This window comes from Xyrauchen texanus, chromosome 9 (genome assembly GCF_025860055.1).
Source record: "Xyrauchen texanus isolate HMW12.3.18 chromosome 9, RBS_HiC_50CHRs, whole genome shotgun sequence".
In the NCBI taxonomy this organism is placed as follows: Eukaryota; Metazoa; Chordata; class Actinopteri; order Cypriniformes; family Catostomidae; genus Xyrauchen; species Xyrauchen texanus.
This window is the reverse complement of record NC_068284.1, coordinates 27,377,011-27,392,224: the sequence shown is the minus strand read 5'-3', so window position 1 is coordinate 27,392,224 and position 15,214 is coordinate 27,377,011. Positions and strand designations below refer to the sequence as shown.

General features: G+C 36.8%; 1 protein-coding gene across 1 annotated transcript in view; it reads right to left on the bottom strand.

Annotated features, from left to right (window-relative positions):
* The window catches only part of LOC127648995 (disks large-associated protein 1-like), a 192,664-nt gene that overhangs the window by 129,608 nt on the left and 47,842 nt on the right, over positions 1-15,214 (bottom strand). Inside the window, exon 2 of the mRNA XM_052133869.1 lies at positions 1,312-1,390. The gene's annotated coding sequence lies outside the window, so the exon portion shown is untranslated. The remainder of the gene's footprint in view (positions 1-1,311; positions 1,391-15,214) is intronic.

The following is a 15,214-nucleotide window of genomic DNA, read 5'->3' as shown; positions in this document are numbered from 1 at the left end:
AAATCGAATACCAAAAGTATTAAACATCAAATCAAAGCTCATCAAAAACTGCAAACCCACTATGCACTAAAATTGTTGTTTTGCGTGTGGTATGGCAGCTTTAAATTTAACATTTGAGCAACACATGAGGGTGATTATATTAGGCCCTGTGCTGCCTTCATTTTACTGGGTTCCAGTGTAACAAAAAGTTGTATCCTAATGAAACCAGCCAGGCTCCGGCACTCCAGAAGCCCTTATCGGTGTGTGTCAGATTAGTCCTTAACAGAGCACTTTCAGATAACTTAAGAGCCATGACACTCACCCAGTGAACCTGCACATTCTCTGCAGATTCACAGGAGTAATGACAACTGGAGAATGCCAAGGGTGGACTATGGTTCCTAACAGAACCTGTTATTCGACTGATAATACAGGTGAGGGCACAAACCTAAAGCTACATCCAGGTAAGAGTGGAGGACATTCCTGAAGACTTTTTGAAGTGTTTAACATGTTTAGGAACACAGGGTTCCCACAGTCATAAAAAAACCTGGAAATTTCAAATAATTTTAAAATAGCAAATTCCAATTTTGGACAAGTCATGAAAATAAGTAAAGTCTTAAGTTTCAGAAATGTAATGGAAATTTCTAAAGTACATATAACTGTTTTTGTCTAGTTTTGCTCATCTGAAAAATATCTAATGAGCAAGATTTGCTTTTGAATGGACTAAAACTGTGGAATAAAACTTTGCATTCACATCCATTGAGGGTCTAATTTGAGACATTTGTATACTAATCAAATATTAATCAAATTTAAATCAAATTTTTTAAAATTGGTACCTGACATACAAATGAAAATCCGCCTCACAAATTGTTCTAAAATTATTTTTAAAACAATCCTTATCTAGTAATCGTGAAAGACTGAAAAGATCATAAAGACGTCAAGGAAATCAATGGTCAAACGCATGGGAACCCTACAGTAGAACATCTAGCAAAATCTAAAGATTTATGATTTCACCTGTTCACATGTATTAAACAGATTGTGTTTTCCATGATGAGATGAGTGTATGCGTAGGTGTTTGTATTGTCCCATCTGTATGTGGTTTCTCATGGACAACTTTGTGTCATTACAAGGCATCACCAAGCACACATCATCCAACAGAGAGCTGTAAATTAAAAATGTTGAATCTAATCACTATTACGCATATTACAATAAGGTCAAGAGTGAGGTTCATCTGAATCATACTGACCAAACACCATCAGTGAACCAAGTGGATTGGTTCATAATAAAACTCATAATAAAACACAACATTTGGGGAACACATGAAATCTTACTCACGCTTAACAGTTCCTCATTTTAGGCAGATATAAAATCCAGGGCACAAAGGAATCCTTTTGTTACAAAATTCCACCCCAATCTGGTGAAGATAAAGAGAAACAGAAATTAGGTTATTGAATTTCGAAAGAATGCCAACAGGGATGTTTCACATAGCCAGAAAAAATACTCCTACCTGATTTAAGTGAGGAAAGAATAAGATGGGAGAGGCTTTATGGTTTTCAATATGGTACATGAGTGTTTATTATCTCAGTTAAAGATAGAGACAGAGGAAGAGAAAAAGGGTTGAAGGCATAGACGGTGGAGCTTTAAGACACCAAGCACATGGGGTGAGAGAAAATGAGCAGAGAATTCTTGCTGTCACACTCTTTAAAAGGTTTGTAGAAAAAAGACATGCAGCTTGTAAACAAACATGATTAAACAAAGAAAATGTGCAGTACAGGAAGACAGATGTTGGCCATTACACATGACACTGTTAAATAAAACATCTTTCAGACCACCAAGAATTTTCACAAGCAGTGCAGTGCAATGGTTCTATCTTCATTAGCCATTAGCATAATAAATGTTGGCTATTTTTGAACAAAATAACAGTTGATGGCTCATGTACTGCTGGCATTCAACCCGATCACTGAATATCTCTCTCTCTCTATAAATATATATACAGTATATATATTTTTTTAGCTTGGTTGGTTTGCTCCATATCATAGGTGAAAACTATTCCCGTCCGATTTGTGTTATAGTCACTGTGCAGTGCAAAAAAAAGGCTATTATTTGTTACAAATATGCAAGTAAGTCAAAACCAATCAATATTCAATTTAGTATGCAAATTGAATGAGACTCTTGTCAACTAGATGAAGAATGGTTCAGAATGTAACCTTAATTGTCTTAAAAAGTATAATGCTTACAAAAAATGTAAATAAAATATAGATTGTACACCAAAGGCTGAAATTATCACCAAAAAGTTTGTATACTAAGCAGTGTGGGCTGAATTCATTCCAAGTTTACAGCTTTTAGAACAAACCCCTAACTATATTTGAGGAATATCAGTCTAGTCTAGTGCCTTTGCAATTAAACATTTCTGCAGTCATAGAAAACATATAATACAGAATTTCACATTTGCTTTCTGGCGAGTTTCACATCAGCCTTCAAAACAGTACTTGGAGGGCAACATTCTGTCATGTATTTAACTGAGATTCCAAAGAACCCTTCGCAAGCTCTTGTGAGAAGATATCAGATCAATATTTAGATATCTAGCCAACATTTGCATAGCAGGTTCTTTATTCTCCACAGTAGTAGTCCTTTAGAGCATGAATTTGTCATGAGATAAAGCATGTGTACATACACATACACACTCTTCCCCACACAGGCAAATTAACTTTTGTATGAATAAGCAAGGCTCCTCCTGAAACTGCTGATGCAGCTCAGGACGAGATATCCTCTGCATCATTATTCACACAGATGAGCATCATTGGCTTTGATCATTAGATGTTATCTTTGACGAAACTCTGTAACATAAATGGATAAACTGTGTGAGGCATTATGAGTTGGAAGCGCTGCGTTGATTTCCCAGTTGAGCTGAAATTATGGGGGTGTTCTGCCCTGTACCCATGTCTCTAAATCCCATAGGTGATCCTGAGTTATTATAGAAAGTACACTGGCTCTTAAAGTGATATAAACTGTACATGACTAAGTCCTCATATGACCTCTTGGCTGACTATTACCTTGTACAGATTGCAACTTACTCAGTGACTTTCAGGGGGGGTTGACTACTGCAATTTCAGTAACACTTTACAATAAAGTTCTATTTGTTAACATTAGTTAACAAAATAAGTTAATATGAACTAGCAATGAACAATACTTTTACATAATTTATTAATCTTGGTTAATGCTTATTTCAACAAATACTAATACATTGATGAATCAATAATTTTAAATATTAACATTAGTTAATGCACTAACATGAACTAACAATGAACAATTGTATTTTTATTAGCATAAACAAATATTAATAAATGCTTTAAAAAATATATTGTTCATTGTGATATGTTAATGAATGGAACCTTATTGTAAAGTGTTACTGCAATTCCTATAGGACATTTCTGAGACGTAATCTATATCTCGTGCAAAGACTTTTTTTTTCTTCAAGGGTACTTTGACATCATCAAAGCTTCCCTGTGTGAGTGTATTTCACTGTATATGCTAATGGACTAAAGTTCTTGACATCATTGAGTCAGTCTAGGATTACATGAAGAGACAGAAGCATTCAGACAGTCTAAATTCACAGAAATTTGTCAAGTTCTCCAAGATGCTTGGAACATTGTATCTGCCAACAACCTTGAAAAACTGTGTGCAAGTTTTTACTGCACTTTGTATGAAGTTAATAAAAATTATTAATGGCATTATTTTTGAAAGCATCTTCACTAAACTACATTTTTCATAACTGCCTAAAACTTTTGCACAGTACTGTATACATATATTATATATTAATTTTTTTATTTCATATTTATATTTGTTAATTTTGCAGAAGCTTTTATCTCAAAGGATTTACACTGCATTTAAGGTACGCATGTTATCTATATAAGCCTGCCCTGGAAATTAAACCCATTATGTGATGCTACTTGCACTCTAAAAGTTGCATGTCAGCTATATTTACCTATATTTAAAAGTGTTGACATTTAGCTAACTGTACTAGAGGTGCAAAAGTGAAACATAATGCATTATCGTGGGTTAGTCATCTGCCAGGTAGCCTGAGGTGGTGCCATATATCAATGAGACTGTCTGTTTGGGCTCCTGGCCTCTCCTGCATTCAGACTTCTTACCACGTCCCTGCCTCACACAGCTGCCCACATCATGGTAATGGATGTAGACTGATTCATTATCTTTATCAATCACAGATGCTTCCACACAGGAACTTGGTACAAGGTAGAGCCTCTAGTACAAGAACTGAACATAGCAGACAATTGAAATATCTTGTATTAGTGAAGCGGGAAGGTGGTTAACATTGAAATACTAAGATATTGAAATAAGGACAAAGAAGAACAATGTATGTGCTTTTTTGTCAAGAGTACTTCTCCTGTCTTAGAAATTTTACACTGGCTCCCAGTTAAGTTCAGAATTGATTTTAAAATTGCAGTTTTGGTGTACAAAGCGCTATCCGGTGTTGCACCAACATACATATGTGATTTACTGACTATGTACACTCCCCAAAGAAATCTTAGATTGTGTAATCAGCTTCTTTTAACTGTTCCACGCTTTCGCTGCAAAACCAAGGGTGGTCGGGCCTTCTCTGCCGCTGCTCCTAAGCTCTGGAACAGTCTGCCCTTTGCTGTGAGGTCTGCTCCGACACTAACAAGTTTTAAATCGGCTCTTAAAACGTATTTATTCTATAGTGCTTTTAAATAAACTGCTTGATTGATTGTATATGAATCTTTTGAATGAATTATATCAGGTGCTATATGTATAAACCTGTCTTTTGCCTTGTCTATATCAATGCTTTTAAATTGCATATTGTAATATTGTACAGCACTTTGGCGCAGCTCTGTTGTTTTTAAATGTGCTATAGAAATAAAATTTGACTTGACTTGACTTGACATCATCAAAGCTTCCCTGTGTGAGTGTATTTCACTGTATATGCTAATGGACTAAAGTTCTCCGTAGTAAATTGTTTGTTTGTGCCTGAGGCATTGGGCAGCATAAATGCAATCTTTATGCAAAGTAACATCAGCAATTTATTATCTATGAAAAATCTGTTATCAACTTAGCAACAAAGTAAAGTTTAAGTACACATTTGAACACAACATCAATGAGGGTTCTTTAGTGAGCAAATACCTCCATCATGCCTGCTCTGTAAAACCACTTTGACTGTCAGACATATTCTACTGAACTATAATGCATTTAGACAATGTCAGACAATTATTTTTTTCAGAGACCTGCTTAATGCAAATATTTAGAAAGTTATCACCTGAATGTATTTTAGAACATTTATCTTGTATTAATCTCAAATGTCTTATTTAGCTTTGTAAATTGTATATATTTATTGTTTACCCTGTGCTTGCCATGTGAAAAGCCTTTTTGCTGACATGGCGTTAAAAGTTAATAAACAAACAAACATAAAATGTACTAATTATGCACTATAACTGCATGTTCTTCAAAATTCTCACTAGTCATTTTTATTTGTATAGCATCTTTCACAACACACATCATTTCAAAGCAGCTTTACAGAAAATGAAACTGTAATATCTATAATGTCTTAGAGTGATCATTGTGTAAAAAACACGCTTCATCCACGGACCATGAAAATCATTCCAATTTTAGTATGTGCTGCTTAGCAAGCACTAAATTCACACTTGCTGCTTCTGAGGTTGAGGTACGGGCAGGTTTAGGGTTTAGGGTAACTATTGGTGTAGGATTAGGTTTAGGATTAAGGGTGAGGTTAACAGTGTACAGATGTAATTATATGCAGGTAGGATTACATGAAGAGACAGAAGCATTCAGACAGTCTAATTTTACAGAAATTTGGCAAGTTCTTCAAGATGCTTGGAACATCGTATGCACACAGCTGTGTGAAGCAGGGATGTAGTAAGAAGGCTGAGTGCAGGAGAGGCCAGGAGCCCAAACAGACAGTCTCATTGATATATGGCACCGCCTCAGGCTACCTGGCAGATGACTAACCTACGATAATGCATTATGTTAACTTTTGGAGCACCGCAGATTGCCTTTCTCCACCCTGCAGACCAACCAATTTTGAAGTTCATTGTGAACACGATGTAGCTAGTGTTGTTTTAACACCAGGCCAGTAGATTTAGGAGCTCTGATTGCAGCTGACTCCTTGTACTAAATGTGTCAATTTCTCTGGAAAACTGTATAATATTCTATTAATAAGATTATTAAATATGTTTACATCACACAAAAAAGTGTTGACCTAGTTTCTCAATTAACTACCTTTACATCCTTTGTCAACACACATGTGTACACTCAATAGAAATTCTTGTGTATAGAAATCACACAAATCAGATGATATAAGCTTTTTTGTTTAATTTCGACAATACATTTTTACCACATTTCAAAATATATTTTGAAATATACTGTATATATACACTCACCTAAAGGATTATTAGGAACACCTGTTCAATTTCTCATTAATGCCATTATCTAATCAACAAATCACATGGCAGTTGCTTCAATGCATTTAGGGGTGTGGACCTGGTCAAGACAATCTCCTGAACTCCAAACTGAATGGGAAAGAAAGGTGATTTAAGCAATTTTGAGCGTGGCATGGTTGTTGGTGCCAGACGGGCCGGTCTGAGTATTTCACAATCTGCTCAGTTACTGGGATTTTCACGCACAACCATTTCTAGGGTTTACAAAGAATGGTGTGAAAAGGGAAAAACATCCAGTATGTGGCAGTCCTGTGGGCGAAAATGCCTTGTTGATGCTAGAGGTCAGAGGAGAATGGGCCGACTGATTCAAGCTGATAGAAGAGCAACTTTGCCTGAAATAACCACTCGTTACAACCGAGGTATGCAGCAAAGCATTTGTGAAGCCACAACACGCACAACCTTGAGGCGGATGGGCTACAACAGCAGAAGACCCCACCGGGTACCACTCATCTCCACTACAAATAGGAAAAAGAGGCTACAATTTGCAAGAGCTCACCAAAATTGGACAGTTGAAGACTGGAAAAATGTTGCCTGGTCTGATGAGTCTCGATTTCTGTTGAGACATTCAGATGGTAGAGTCAGAATTTGGAGTAAACAGAATGAGAACATGGATCCATCATGCCTTGTTACCACTGTGCAGGCTGGTGGTGGTGGTGGTGGTGTAATGTGTGGGGGATGTTTTCTTGGCACACTTTAGGCCCCTTAGTGCCAATTGGGCATCGTTTAAATGCCACGGCCTACCTGAGCATTGTTTCTGACCATGTCCATCCCTTTATGGCCACCATGTACCCATCCTCTGATGGCTACTTCCAGCAGGATAATGCACCATGTCACAAAGCTTGAATCATTTCAAATTGGTTTCTTGAACATGACAATGAGTTCACTGTACTAAAATGGCCCCCACAGTCACCAGATCTCAACCCAATAGAGCATCTTTGGGATGTGGTGGAACGGAGGCTTCGTGCCCTGGATGTGCACCCCACAAATCTCTATCAACTGCAAGATGCTATCCTATCAATATGGGCCAACATTTCTAAAGAATGCTTTCAGCACCTTGTTGAATCAATGCCACGTAGAATTAAGGCAGTTCTGAAGGCGAAAGGGGTCAAACACAGTATTAGTATGGTGTTCCTAATAATCCTTTAGGTGAGTGTATATATATATATATATATATATATATATATATATATATATATATATATATATATATATATATATATATAAAATAATTTTTTAAGAAATGTATACAGTATTTCCCTGCAGTACCTTCGGTCCCTAGTTGATAATGGCTTTATAAGCTGATAACATCTTTACTACTGTATGTGTTACATATGGTGTTACAATATTCATACAAAATCTTTTTTTTAACATCAAATAAGTGTGACAAACAATATTTCTTAACAGTGACAGTCAAAAAAGATTTGGAACCAGCATTTATTTTTTACCTTTAAGTTAATTATTTGCAATTTTATTGTATTAGTCCTTGGGAAGAGGACAAGTGGTGTGGAGGAGAGAGAGAATGAGAGAGAGAGAGAGAGAGAGCATAAACTGAGAAGAAGTGTTAGTAACAGCTGCCAGGGCTCATAGCAATTATTATGCCTCACTTTTCAGACAGCAGAACTCTGACAACATGCATCATCTGCTCAAAAGTGATTTGTGTGTGTGTGTGTATTTTCTTGTTTGTTTTTCTTACAGTCTAATTTATATAAAATTTGACTTTTTGTTACCACTGAAAAAAACAGATGCAGATTCAGGAAGGGAGATTTAAGGTGACATAGGCAAAGGGAATCAGTGGTCAGTCAGGTACATCAGAGATGCTCATAAATGAAGCTATGTGAATGATTTGTTACTATGCATGGTCAACAAAAACAAAAAAGTTTATGTTGTGCTTTAAAGTTGAAGACTGTATAAGTTTGGCTAACTTATAGCTGTTTCAACTTATTAAAGTTGATGTAAATTTGTCAGTGTTAAAATACTTTCTTCAATCCCAGCTTAATATGAAGAGACAACCATAAGTAAGCCATCAATAGGTTCATTTTCTTAAAAAACTATAAAAACTGTGTCTCTGTGGTGGTATGAAAATTACTTGTTTCAAATGACTAGTTTCAAGAGAGACAATAACATTGACTCAACAAATGACATGAGTTGGGGCAGTTGCAGTTGCATGGCAGTTTCATAATAATACCATGACCTTATAAACACGATGCATGGAAAGACACAATCATGGCCATAAGGACATAAAATAAAGGTCCAGTCTTTGCAGTCCAATGTTTTTCTGAAGATAGGACTATGGTTCTCTATTTAAACAATGAATCTTGTGTTGTGAATATGAAGTAAACATGAGTTTGAGTAGGCTACATCACCACTGGGGTCTCACCCACGCTGTTTGTTGCTTAATCCAGCCGTCTGCAGTAAAGCTCAGATCCTCAACCCAGTTCACCAGATACCCAGTCTGATCATGTGACGATGATGAAAGATGAAAAGTAGCAATATCTCTACTGGCTAATCATCTATTTACTATGCTTCTTACTTTACACTACTGATGATGGTACAGTATATTAGTACTTGAATACCTTCAAGTACTCAAGGACTTCATTTTCCAAGGTGCACTTTTGTTGATTACCCTCACCTACCCTCCATCTTCCACAGCTGTTCCATGTTCCATCATCATCCTTATGTGTATTTATACCCTCTGGTTTCCTTCCCTCATGGTTGGGTCTTGTTAGTTTGTCTGTTTGTTTGTTAACATGTTAATATAAATAATACATTCAAATTTACCAGCAAACTGCTGTGACATTTGATTTTCCTTTTTCTCAAGTGTTTTTTTTTTTCATCTTTATGTCTTAATCGTCTACTGAGTTATATAAAAAAAAAGTATACATTTGGATCCACACTCTCCTGTCTCATCTCTCCCCTCAGCGTTAAATCATACACATTTACCAATTTTAGAAATGTCTATGTTAATGTTTAAAACCTTTCGGGCAATATATATTTACAAAAACATGTGCAAAATTATTAATTATAATATTATTATTATTATAATTATAATATAATTATACGATTGTAGCAGAATGCAGCTGTCTTGCTCATGCCTCCCCAAGTGTTACTTAATTTGCTGTGCTGTGAGTGGCTCTGGGCAGTCAACTGCGAGCCAACCGCGATAGCCAAGCCCCTTTATAAACCGGGACTTTTCGTTTGACAAGTGACGTCACCGGCAAGCAACTGTTGCCTTGTTTACCTGCCTAGTGACCTGATGCCTGCCTTGGTTATCTGTTTCATCGTAGCGCCGCAGGTATGACTAGCTCCGTTCCTCCTTCCACTTGATTAACTTTATAATTTGGGCTTATAGGGAATGTTTTGTTGTAGAATCCCCGGTGCTGTAGTAGCCCTTTCACCAGCTGAGTGTGCACCCTGCTATTGGCAATCAGAGCTTGGGGCTTGTGACTTAACGCTGCTAATCATAGGTAATGTATGTGGCTACACTGAGTGATAAGTGAATGATTACGGTGGGATATGTTTGTAAGTAGACATCCTGTGTATTTCAGGGAGTGCTATTTAGTCGGCGGCTGCTGGTTGGCTACATCTACGCCGAACATCTGCTGCTTTGCTTTGTATGTTTTTCACGTAACGCCAGCCCACGGTTTCTCCGTGTCCGGCTGCTCTTTTCCACGGGACCAATATCACCGGTCCCGCGGTTACTTCAAGTTAAACGGGCAACTTGCATTGGCTAAGTTGTTTGCGGTGTTTATTTCTGTGAACTCCTGTATTTCTCCTGCTGTCGATATCCAAAGTGATGGACCTATTTGTTGTGATTGTTCTGTTTTGATTCTTTTTGTTTGTTTGATTTGTTCACATTGACGGGAGACCTTGGAAGTTGCTGATCCTCAGTGTGGCATTTTTGTCATTCTGTTTATTGTGTATGGTTTATTTTGTTCTGTTTATGTTTGATTGTTCATTTTGATTTATGGTGTTTTGTTTGTCTCATTTATATTGTTAGCCCTAGTTCAATCTTGGGCCTAGAACGGGTGCTTTATTAGCCACCGGGCTACTGTAATTTGTGTGTATGAAATTGTGTGGTTAACTTTTCATCTGTTTCTCCTCTGTTCAGGTGCGAAGAACGGTCAGTGGGAGCAGTGCCTCTGGCGGTGGTGGGTCCCTGTGTGTGTGTGTGTGTGTGTGTGTGTGTGTGTGTGTGTGTGTGTGTGTGTGTGTGTGTGTGTGTGTGTGTGTGTGTTTCTATTTTTGTACTGGACCACTGTCTCTGGCTAATCAACTAACTTGAGTGCCTTGCTAGAATAAACTAACTAATTCTTTGGGCGTAAATCCCATCGTGGCGTAATCTGCTAATTGTCTGAGTTTAACCCCTGTTATTTGTATTCCACCTGCCACACACATAATGAAAGAATTTTTTTTATTTATACAAGGCATATGGAAACAATAAATTAATAGAGTTGCATTTAAAAATAAGTTTTCATTTAGTTTTGACACATTACTGTTTTAAGCCCCACCCACATATCCAAATACAGATCATTTTGCCATTGCAACAAATACAGAAAATGGCTTCGCTTCACACTCAGTTGGTAGGATCATTGGAGGCTTAAATTATCAATATGTCTACATGTTGCTAGTTAGCAATATATAAAGCTGAAAATCTGGGTTTACCAAGAGCATATGTTATCAGAGGCACAGCGAAGAACATTCTTGAATTTACAAGTAATCATTAAAGCAAATATTTATAAAGAACAAAAAATAATTAAGAGCACAGAGTTTTTAGGGGTTTTTTTGTAAATATTGTGACATAATATACAGCAGGGTCTATTTAAAAAACAAAATGCTGATTTGTTTTTTTTTTTTGTCTAGTTTACAGTCACAGAGCATTCAGAAGCAGCCACTTGTCAGTCAAACAGTCCTTAGGTACTGAATAAATTGGTATTATTACATGTTTTTATTTTAGTATCGACTTGGTTCCAAAGTATCAGTCCTTTTGAAGTCGTCTCTGTTACATGAAGCGTAACCCTGGTTCTCTGAGTGGGAAAAATATGCTGCGTAGACACACCCTGAGTGTCACATGGTCTAAAGCCCTTATACAATTATGCCAATTTACTGGCTGATGGCACTTAAGCAACATCCCTAGGGAGCTACGTCATAAAAGTGCTCGCTTCGCGCCATTGAGTCTGATTATCTGCATGAAGGCACGAGCCTATGCAGCTGCTATAGAGTATGGCCAGTTTACGCAGCATCTCGTTCCCTCTCAGGGAACCAGGATTGCGCTTCACGTAACCGAGACGTTCCTCTTGGTAGAAACTTCAGCTGCTTATTTGCATTGGGAATAAACATTCACGCCATGCGAACAGTAGCTACCAACTATCTATGCCCGTATGGCAAGCATATAGCGGCACACAAGCGAACTAAAACTTCTGAATAAAACAGAGGGAATTATAAGATTATTCCTGTTCCAAAAGAGAGATCCTGGGAAGCAGGATTCAAACCTTAGTCCAAATTATAAAATCTAACAAATGTATGTGGAGAGGACCATCCTGGTGAAATACAAATGTCCTCCAAAGGATGCACCTCTAGCCAAGGCCAACGAGGATGCAATGCTCCCCGTAGAATGAGCTTGAATACCCAAAGGCGAAGGTAAACCGTGCACATCGTAAGCACTTGAAATTGCATCAACTAGCCAATCAAACAACCTTTGTTTGGACACCAAAATACCCCTGTTGCAGCCACCAAAGCACACAAACAACAGCTTTGATTTATGCCACTTGTTAGTAAGGTCAACATTAACTTGCAGCTCCCAAACTCGGCAAAGCATATGCAAAATTTCATGCTCTTCCGACTCAAATGGAGGAGGACAGAAAGCCTGAAAATTAAATGACTGTGAGTGAAATTATGAACAAATTACCTTCTGCAAATAGACCAAACGAGGTTTTAACACCACTCTTGAACACCGTGGTGCGAAATCCATACATAAGAGATTAACCGACAGGGCATGCATATAACTAACAATATAAATAACCCTTTAAATTCCACCAATTCCACCAGCAGGGGCGTTTTAAGAGTCAGAAACTTATCAGCGTCTGTTGCCAAGGGCTCACATGGAGCACCAGAGAGCACCTCCAAAATAACAGATAAATCCCATAGAGGAATGCTGACGGGACAAAAAGGTCTAAGCCTCCATAACCCACACATAAAACGAGAGGCAAGAGAATGTCTACTGACAGAGACTTCATTGATAAACGCATGCTCAGACTCTATAGTGGCAGCATAGACGTTAAGCATTTCCAGGGCAACACGACCCTAAAATGCTCTAGCAAAAAAATCCAGCACTGCACCGAACCGAACTCTACAACACACAAAATAATTTTATGTGTTTTATATCTAAAATATCTTGAGTATAAATACCATTACTACCAGGAAACATAAATACAACAGTAGTGGGAGGGTTGCTCCATTTAGAATAAAAATAAAATAAAAATCTGTTAATTTAAATATTAAGAGTTCAACCATCAAACTGTGAAGAAGTCTAAATGCTGTATGAAAAGTGTAAAGAGAGACTTTCTGCAAGAAATGGCCTGTGATTTCAGATCAATGGGCTTCCTCTCAGCTGAAACTGAGAATAGGGAGTCCTCTCGTGAAAAGTATTCACTGCTCATAATAACACAGGGCTGGGTAGAACTGTGTTATTCAGCCTCCAGACAAGATTTGGAATTTGTTTCACAAGGACTCACAGCCTTTACACTTGGTAAGAATAAGCTAAAAAATAACATGAAATATCACAGACTTAAGATATTTTTCAATACATATCTCAGAGGAGATTTATACAAGATGTGTCTTGGCTACATGTAATTTGAAGAATGCAAACAATTTCCTAAAAGATTCATTTCTCAGGTGATGTGTGTTTCCATGAGCAAAGAGGAAAATGAAAGCCTATTAATATTACACTTACAAAAGAGTCTGTTATAACCAAGTTTTTTAGACGAGTGAATAAGGCATGTAACAATAATTTCAATAATGATAATGTAAAAAATTTCAAGATCCGATACAAAGCCTTTAATGATTAATTAAATAAACAGCACCCACAAATGTTTCACTCAAACTTATTCAAGGATTCAACATAAATGTCTTTTAATACATAAATGTCTGACATCGGCATCAAAAAGCAGAGCTCTATAATAGTAAGTAAAAGTAAAAGTAACTTTAACAGCAGCACTCTATTTATTCTGTTTGATTGTAATGAGCAAACAAATTTGAACACAAACACATTTTTGTGTAGACAAACTATATATACATATTTGTCTATCACTTTTCACAATACACATATTTTTAAAGCAGCTTTATAGAAAATCATGCCTTAATGTCTTAAAGCCCCCAGTGATCAAGCTAAAGTGACTGTTGCAAGGAAAAAAACTCCTTTCAATGTTATGTAGTGGTGAAAAAAAACTTGAGAGGAACCTGACCTCTGGTTTTACGATATAGGTACATGTATATGCCCAATATTATTTAGCAGCTTGAGCAAAAACCAGTGGGCACATGCAAATTTTTTGGCCTCTTCCACTGTTTCACGTTGAATATAAACTTTACCGAAGTTATTACCGGCTTGTAACATGTGTTGTGCTCATACCCTTTACATTTCCATATAAAACCAGAGAATTAAAAGTCTCATGCAATCGTGGTTTTCTTATGTTGACAGATTTTCTAATAAGCTTGGTTTTGTTACTCACGAGCGTCTTGTATGGTGTCATGCTCAGTGTTGTCTGGGAGAGGCTGGATGTTAAATTAAATTTTGCTGTTGCTGTTTCTGGATTGCATATCCACTGATTTGCATGGTGATGTCTGAGTAAATAAAACAACATGTTATATGTACTGTAGCACTGGGACATGACACAGTTGTTTGGCTATTTGATAAGCTGTAATGCTACAATCTACTTGCCATTTGCCATCGATCTTCTCGCCTATGTACTCTAGATATGTTGATTCCTGTAAGTGCTCAGTGCCCCTTCACCAGGGAGGACATTTTTTTGCAGCTCTCAGTGTTGTGCTGCTTGCTTTTAATTACACTATAATGTGTTTGTTTATGTATCGTACAACACAAATGGTATTGTATAGTGAGTGTCGTATCATACAAAACAATACAATATTAATTAATAGATATTAATAGAAATGCTGTGTCTTGCCAACTACCATGATACAATCAGAATTGGGAAGGTTACTTTTTCTACAGATTACAGAATACATGCTGTAAAATGTAATTTGTAATGTATTCCATTAGATTACTCAAGGTCAGTAACGTATTCGAAATACTTTGGATTAATTCTTCAGCATTGGTCAATGTTTTCACTTGTTTTGACAATAAAAACTCTGTCAGTACAGTAAGACAAAATACACATGTTAAAAATATATTCTCTGAAAAACCTAAATATCTTATGCAGTGTTTCTAAAACAAGATCAATCAAATTGATCTTGTTTTAAGGATTTTTAGATATTCTTACAGGAAAACAATAAAAAAATGATTGTCAAGAATACGATTTTTGCCCTAATATCAAATGACTTAGTAGAAAAAAATTAATTATGATGCAACGTGAATTTTCTTGATAAAAAATGTGATCGTACCTGGTAACATGTGCACGTAATGTGGCTCGAAAGAGCATTTTAGCTTAGCGTAAAGCTGACAATTTATACGTTTTTGTAAGGGTACCCATGACTTCTGACCTATTAATCCATAAAATAATCAGTTGCAGGATACC